The sequence below is a fragment of the Arachis hypogaea genome, chromosome 11 (genome assembly GCF_003086295.3).
Source record: "Arachis hypogaea cultivar Tifrunner chromosome 11, arahy.Tifrunner.gnm2.J5K5, whole genome shotgun sequence".
Taxonomy (NCBI): domain Eukaryota; kingdom Viridiplantae; phylum Streptophyta; class Magnoliopsida; order Fabales; family Fabaceae; genus Arachis; species Arachis hypogaea.
In genome coordinates, this window is record NC_092046.1 from 61,771,017 (window position 1) to 61,779,443 (window position 8,427).

The window sequence follows — 8,427 nt, forward strand, 5'->3', positions numbered from 1 at the left end:
CTTCCTCACTGGGATTCACGTCCTCAACCTCCCTTACAGGTTCGGCCATGGTGGTTATGTCAATGGCCTTGCACTCTCCTTTTGGATTTTCTTCTGTATTGCTTGGGAGAGTACTAGGAGGGATTTCAGTGATCCTTTTACTCAGCTGGCCCACTTGTGCTTCCAAATTTCTAATGGAGGATCTTGTTTCATTCATGAAACTCACAGTGGCCTTAGATAGATTAGAGACTAAATTTGCTAAGCTAGATGGATTCTGCTCAGAATTCTCTGTCTGTTGCTGAGTGGATGATGGAAAAGGTTTACTATTGTTAAACCTATTTCTTCCACCATTATTAAAGCCTTGTTGAGGATTTTGTTGATCCTTCCATGAGAGATTTGGGTGATTTCTCCATGATGGATTATATGTGTTTCCATAAGGTTCACCCATATAATTTACCTCTGCTATTGCAGGGTTCTCAGGATCATAAGCTTCTTCTTCAGAAGATGCCTCTTGAGTACTGTTGGATGCAGCTTGCATTCCATTCAGACTCTGAGAAATCATATTGACTTGCTGAGTCAATATTTTATTCTGAGCCAATATAGCATTCAGAGTATCAATTTCAAGAACTCCCTTCTTCATAGGTGTCCCATTATTCACAGGATTCCTTTCAGAAGTGTACATGAACTGGTTATTAGCAACCATGTCAATGAGTTCTTGAGCTTCTGCAGGCATTTTCTTTAGGTGAATGGATCCACCTGCAGAAGTATCCAATAACATCTTAGCTAATTCAGACGGACCATCATAGAATATATCCAGGATGGTCCATTCTGAAAGCATGTCAGAAGGACACTTTTTGGTCAGTCCTTTGTATCTCTCCCAAGCTTCATAGAGGGATTCACCTTCTTTCTGTCTGAAGGTCTGAACATCCACTCTAAGCTTACTCAGCTTTTGAGGAGGAAATAACTTGGCTAAGAAAGCCTTGACCAGCTTATCCCAAGAGTTTAGGCTATCCTTAGGTTGAGAGTCCAACCATACTCTAGCTCTGTCTCTTACAGCAAAAGGGAAAATCATGAGCCTGTAGACTTCAGGATCTACTCCATTAGTCTTAACAGTATCACATATCTGCAAGAGTTCAGTTAAGAACTGAAAAAGATCTTCAGATGGAAGTCCATGAAACTTGCAGTTCTGCTGCATCAGAGAAACTAATTGAGGTTTCAGCTCAAAATTGTTTGCTCCAATGGCAGGAATGGAGATGCTCCTTCCATGTAAATTGGAATTAGGTGCAGTAAAGTCACCAAGCATCCTCCTTGCATTATTATTATTTTTGGCTGCCATCTCCTCTTCCTGTTCGAAAATTTCTAAAAGGTGCTTGCTGGATTGTTGTAATTTAGCTTCTCTTAGTTTCCTCTTCAGAGTCCTTTCAGGTTCTGGATCTGCTTCAACAAGAATATTCTTGTCTTTGCTCCTGCTCATATGAAAAAGAGGGACAGAAAAATAATAATAATAATAGGAATCCTTTTTACCACAATATAGAGGTCCCTGTGTGAATAGAAGAAAAGAAGAAGAGAAAATCTGAACTCAGAGAGAGAGATGGTTCGGATTTTTGGTGAGTGAGAGAGATGTTAGTGGATGAATAAATAAACAGAAAGAGATGAGAGAGAAGGATTTTCGAAAATAATTTTTGAAAAAAAGAGTTAGTGATTTTCGAAAATAATTTTTGAAAAAGAGTTAGTAATTTTTGAAAAATAAAAAAAATTAAAATAATTAGTTAATTAAAAAGAAATTTTGAAAAAGAGGGAGATATTTTCGAAAATTAGAGAGAGATGGTTAGTTAGGTAGTTTTGAAAAAGATAAGAAACAAACAAAAGTTAGTTAGTTAGTTGAAACAAATTTGAAAATCAATTTTGAAAAGATAAGAAGATAGGAAGCTAGAAAAGATATTTTAAAATCAAATTTTTGAAAAAGATAAGATAAGAAGATATTTTTGAAAAGATATGATTGAAATTAGTTTTGAAAAAGATTTGATTTTTAAAATCACAATTAATGACTTGATTCATAAGAAATCATAAGATATGATTCTAGAACTTAAAGTTTGAATCTTTCTTAACAAGCAAGTAACAAACTTGAAATTTTTTGAATCAAAACATTAATTGATGATGTTATTTTCGAAAATTATGATATAAAATTAAGAAAAAGATTTTTGAAAAATATTTTTAAAATTTTCAAAAATAATTAAGAAAAATGGAAAAGATTTGATTTTTGAAAAAGATTTTGAAAAAGATAGGATTTTTAAATTGAAAATTTGATTTGACTCATAAAAACAACTAGATTTTTAAAATTTTTGAAAAAGTCAAATCTAATTTTCGAAATTTTAAGAGAAGAAAAAGGAGAAGATATTTTTTTTGATTTTTGAATTTTTATGATGAGAGAGAAAAACATGAAAAATGATGCAATGCATGAAAGTTATGGATCAAAGTATGTGATGAATGCAAGAACACTATGAATGTCAAGATGAACACCAAGAACACTTTGAATGTCATGATGAACATCAAGACTTATTTTTGAAAATTTTTATATGCAAAGAAAACACGCAAGACACCAAACTTAGAAATCTTTCATGTTTAGATACTATGAATGCAAAAATGCACATGAAAAACAAGAAAAGATGCAAAACAAGAAAACATCAAGATCAAACAAGAAGACTTACCAAGAACAACTTGAAGATCATGAAGAACACCATGAATGCATGGATTTTTCGAAAAATGCAAGATGAATATGCAATTGACACCAAACTTTCAACTTGACTCAAGACTCAAACAAGAAACATGAAATATTTTTTTTTTGATTTTTATGATTTTATGATTTTTTGGTATTTTCTTTTAATTTTTTCGAAAATCATTTTGAAAAAGAAGAATAAGGATTCCAAAATTTTTAATATGAATTCTAGGAATCTTATACTCTTTAGTCTAAAGCTCCAATCAAAGGGTCAGGCATGGCTTAATAGCCAGCCAAGCTTTAGTATGTAACTCAGACATGACACGCCTGACATTCCCTATCCAGAAGAATTAGACATGGCTTTACAGCCAGCCAGGCTTCAGCATGCTTCATGAAACACTAGAATTCATTCTTAAAAATTCTGAAGAAAAATATATTTTTGAAAGATTTTTGAAAAATTTTTTTTTTTTGAAAACTTTTTGAAAATAAGAAGAAAATTACCCAATCTAAGCAACAAGATGAACCGTCAGTTGTCCAAACTCGAACAATTCCCGGCAACGGCGCCAAAAACATGGTACACGAAATTGTGATCTCAGGCAACGGCGCCAGAAACTCTGTACGCACGTCTTAATAAATCGTTTTTCATTCACAACTTCGATACAACTAACCAGCAAGTGCACTGGGTCGTCCAAGTAATAAACCTTACGTGAGTAAGGGTCGATCCCACGGAGATTGTTGGTATGAAGCAAGCTATGGTCATCTTGTAAATCTCAGTCAGGCGGATATAAAATAGTTATGGAGTTTTCGAAATTATATAATAAAATAAGGATAGAAATACTTATGTAAATCATTGATGAGAATTTTAGATAAGCGCATAGAGATGCATTCGTTCCTCTGAACCTCTGCTTTCCTGCTGTCTTCATCCAATCAATCTTACTCCTTTCCATGGCTGGCTTTATGTAAGGATATCACCGTTGTCAATGGCTGCATCCTATCCTCTTGTGAAAATGGTCCAAATGCTCTGTCACAACACGGCTAATCATCTGAGGTTCTCAATCATACAGGAATAGGATTCACCCTCCTTTTGCGTCTGTCACTACGCCCAGCACTCGCGAGTTTGAAGTTCATCACAGTCATTCAATCCCAGAGTCCTACTCGGAATACCACAGACAAGGTTTAGACTTTTCGGACTCTCATGAATGCCGCCATCAATCTAGCTTATACCACGAAGACTCTGATTAAGAGATCCAAGAGATACTCATTCAATCTAAGGTAGAACGGAAGTGGTTGTCAGGCACGCGTTCATAGGGAATGATGATGATTGTCACGTTCATCACATTCAGGTTGAAGTGCGAATGAATATCTTAGAAGTGGAGTAAGTTGCATTGAATAGAAAAATAGTAGTACTTTACATTAATCTTTGAGGAACAGCAGAGCTCCACACCTTAATCTATGGAGTGTAGAAACTCTACCGTTGAAAATACATAAGTGAAAGGTTCAGGCATGGCCGAATGGCCAGCCCCCAAAACATGATCAAAGATGATCCGAAGATCATAAGATGTCTAATACAATAGTAAAAAGTCCTATTTATACTAAACTAGTTACTAGGGTTTACAGAAGTAAGTAATTGATGCATAAATCCACTTCCGGGGCCCACTTGGTGTGTGCTTGGGCTAAGCTTGAATGTTACACGTGCAGAGGCTCTTTCTGGAGTTGAACGCCAGGTTGTAACGTATTTCTGGCGTTCAACTCTGGTTTGTGACTTGTTTCTGGCGTTTAACTCCAAACAGCAGCGTAGAACTGGCGTTCAACACCCTTTTACGTCATCTAAACTCGGCCAAAGTATAGACTATTACACATTACTGGAAAGCCCTGGATGTCTACTTTACAACGCAATTGGAAGCGCGCCATTTTGAGTTCTGTAGCTCCAGCAAATCCACTTTGAGTGCAGGGAGGTCAGAATCCAACAGCATCAGCAGTGCTTCTTTAACCTCTGAATTTGATTTTTGCTCAAGTCCCTCAATTTCAGCCAGAAAATACCTGAAATCATAGAAAAACAAACAAACTCATAGTAAAGTCCAGAAATGTGAATTTAACATAAAAACTAATGAAAACATCCCTAAAAGTAACTAGATTCTACTAAAAACATACTAAAAACAATGCCAAAAAGCGTATAAATTATCCGCTCATCAACGCGTCCGCGCCGGTGAAAAAAAAATCTCTTTTCTTCCATTTTCTTTTATTACATTTGCTTATTTTTATTTATTGCATTTTAATTTTGTTTTTATAGCTTGTTCTTATCCTCTTTTCTAAGTTTCTTATTTTAATAATGGTGTTGAATTCTCTTACTCAATTGTTGAGAATTTCTTGGTTAATCTTGGTGCTTCTAGACTTGTTTGATATTGATGGGTAATGAAATATTTAATTCAATGCTTAACCTTTGATGATCCTTATATTCTTTGTGCATTGATATGAGCTTACATGTCTTTCATGACCCACTCTTTCTAGTCGAACTTGATGCTTTTGAGTGCTCTTCATGCTTTGACTTTACTCTTGCATCAAGTATTAACTGATATGCCCTTTGCCTATATTGCTTCCTCACTCACATGCGTAGCTAACATGTAGTGAGAACCCTACTCTTAATTGGCATTAGCCCCCGCCTATGTTCTATTGCTTTCATATCTTTGTTGTAGGCTTAATTTTCTTTCTTTTTCTCTCCTTTGAGGTTGGCCACTAAGAAGGAAAGAAAAGGAAAAGCTTCTAAATGGGGGCAACAAACAAGCTCATTCACACAATCTTTTGAAGAAACTCATCAATTGTAGCAACCCGTCCACTTGCTCTCCTTTGCATGCATCGAGGACGGTGCAAATTTCTAAGTGTGGGGAGGTCGTCCGACCGATCTCCATGGATAACAATTTCTTTCTTTCAATACCAATTTTTTAATTTTTGTCGTTGTTAGATTAGTTGTTGCATTGCATGATAGGTTGCATGTTAGTTAGAATTTGTACATATTTTTACAACTTCCTTTTTATGTTAGGACTACTTGGTTAGGGTGATGATTTCTTTTCCAAGAAAAATTATTTTTAGGGCACCCTACCAATTTGAAAAAAAAAAAATTTCTTTTGTGACAAACTTGCTTGAAGAATTTATTTTGGAACATGGTTTTTAAGCTAAGAACACAAGCATGTGAGTTTTGGGCATAATTGTGTGGTTACATCATATAACCACTTATTTCCATTCTTGTGTGTATTATTCTCTTTCTATGATTGTAATCTTTGATTTGTTTGATTCTTTATGTCCATTATTCCATGTATATATGCATTTATATGATTGAGGCCATCATTTCATTTAGCTCACTTACCCAAATAGCCTACCTTTCATCAACCATTGTTAGCCAATTTTGAGCCTATTTAATTCCTTTTGTTCTTAATTATAGCACATCACTACCCCTAAGTGAAAAATAATAAACGTACTTAATTTGGATCTTTGATTAGCTTAGGCTAGTGAGGGTGTGTATCATTTGAGTATGGGAAACTTGGGACATTGGTTAAGGTAAAAGTGTAATTTTTATTTTTGTTGAAAATATTGGGAATTGGGTACATATTCATGCACTATATGTAAAACCATATGCATTGATATGTTTGTATATATTTTTCAAAAAAAAATATAGAAAATATATATATATATATATATATATATATAAAGAAAAAAAAATAGAAAAAAAAAAGAGAAAAAGAAATAAAAAGGGGACAAAAATGCCCCAAGGTAAAGTTCAATAAAAATCAATGCATATGAAATGTGAATTAAAGAGAATGCATGAGTATGTGAAAAAGTGGGAATCATTGGTAGCTAGGTTGTGCATTAGAATTGTATAGGTTGTTATATGTGTTTGGTGAGCGCTTAGGCTAATCAAAGATACAAATTTCAAGCTCACTTGACCATATGCATCCTTACCTTTACCCTAGCCCCATTACAACCTATGAATAAGTCCTCATGATGAATGTATGCATGCATTGAATAATTGTTGATTGTTAGATGAAAAATAAATCTTGGAAGGCATGAGTAGAAGAGAATTGAGTGATCGACCCTATACACTTGAGTGACTAGAGCGGATACACATCCGGTGAGGGTTCGATGCTCAATTCCTTGTTCCCGACTTTCATGAGCGTTCTTCTTGCAAGTCTATTTGAACTTCATTTTGATATTTGAATTGGTAGAGTTTGTGAGTCGTCATATGACCTTTACCCCACTTGTTCATACATGCTCTTGGAGATTGATTTGCTTTTGACCAAGTAGGTAGAATCATTTTTGCATTTAGTTGCATTCATATAGATAGGTGCATATAGTTTATTTGCATTGAATAAATGTTCATACCCCTTTTCTTGTCCTTCTTTATTCTTAGCATGAGGACATGCTTGGTTTAAGTGTGGGGAGATTTGATAAAGCCCCATTTTGTGGTTTATCTTGTGCTTATTTTGGGGAATTTTATCACCTTTTCCCACATTTATTCAATGAAATAGCATGGTTTTGCAATTCTCCCTTGATTTGTGTTTAAATGTGAAAACATGCTTTTTAGGCCCTAAAATTGGTGATTTTAATTCACTTTAATTCCATTCGATGCCTTGATGTGTTTGTTGAGTAATTTCATGTTTAGAAGGCAAGTATTGGATGGAAGAAGTGAGGAGAAAAGCATGCAAAGTGGGAGAACTCATGAAGAAATGGAGGAACCGTAAAGTTGTCAAGCCTGACCTCTTCGCACTCAAACAACCGTAACTTGAGCTACAGAGATCCAAATGAGGCGGTTCTAGTTGCATTGGAAAGATAACATCCGGGGCTTCGAAATGATATAAAATTTTTCATATGTTACATCGCGCTCAGGGGCGCGCACGTGCCATGTACGCGAGCGCGCCGATTCTGCCGAGGGTCCACTTTAATGAAATCGCCCCCAGCGATTTTGTAGCTCATTTTGGGCCCAATCCAACCCATTTCTAATGCTATTGAACCCAAGAATTGAAGAGGGAATGAACCAAGTAGTCATAGTTTAGTTTTCATCATGTTTTAGGGTAGAATTCTAGAGAGAGAGGCTCTCTCCTCTCTCTAGATTTTAGGGTAGTTTTAGTTAATTCTTCTTGGATCCAAGTTTTAATTATTGTTTTGATTTAGTTTCTCCTTTCAATTTCTTGTTATTACATCTCTATTCTTCTAGTTTTACTTGTCATTTCCTTTATTTTGCCATTTTTATGTTTATGAACCATTGTTGAATCTTAATTTTCTTTAATGCAATTTTATGTTTCCATGTTCTTTTATTTGATGATTTGAATTGTTGATTTACTTTTCTTGTAATTGGTAGTTGGTAGATTTTACTATTTCTTGTCATTTATCATGCTTTCCTTTGTACCCACCAAGTGTTTGACAAAATGCTTGGTTAGGCTTTAGAGTAGATTTTGAGCATTCTTGGCTTGGAAAGAGTAATTGGGCAATCTTGAGTCATGAAACCCCAACTTATGTTGGTGATCTAGAGTTGTTAGCTAATATTGTTTCCATTGACGCTAATCTTTTGCTAATTTAATTAGTAAGTTGATTAGGTCTTTTGGATTGAGATTAGCTAGTCTTATTAGACTTTCTCTCATGGAAGATAATATGATACCTTCTTCCAATGTTGGAGATGACGTAATGAGATAAATTCTTGTTATTATTGTGGTATGATTGATTAGTCTTGTTTGACGTAATGA

The 8,427-nt window shown here is 34.9% G+C and overlaps 1 non-coding gene across 1 annotated transcript; it reads left to right on the top strand.

Moving 5' to 3' along the window:
• The first annotated feature begins 811 nt into the window (after positions 1–811).
• Positions 812–919, top strand: LOC112725976 (small nucleolar RNA R71). The gene has a single exon (XR_003165052.1). It is a non-coding gene; the product is annotated as a small nucleolar RNA R71 (small nucleolar RNA).
• Positions 920–8,427: the final 7,508 nt, after the last annotated feature.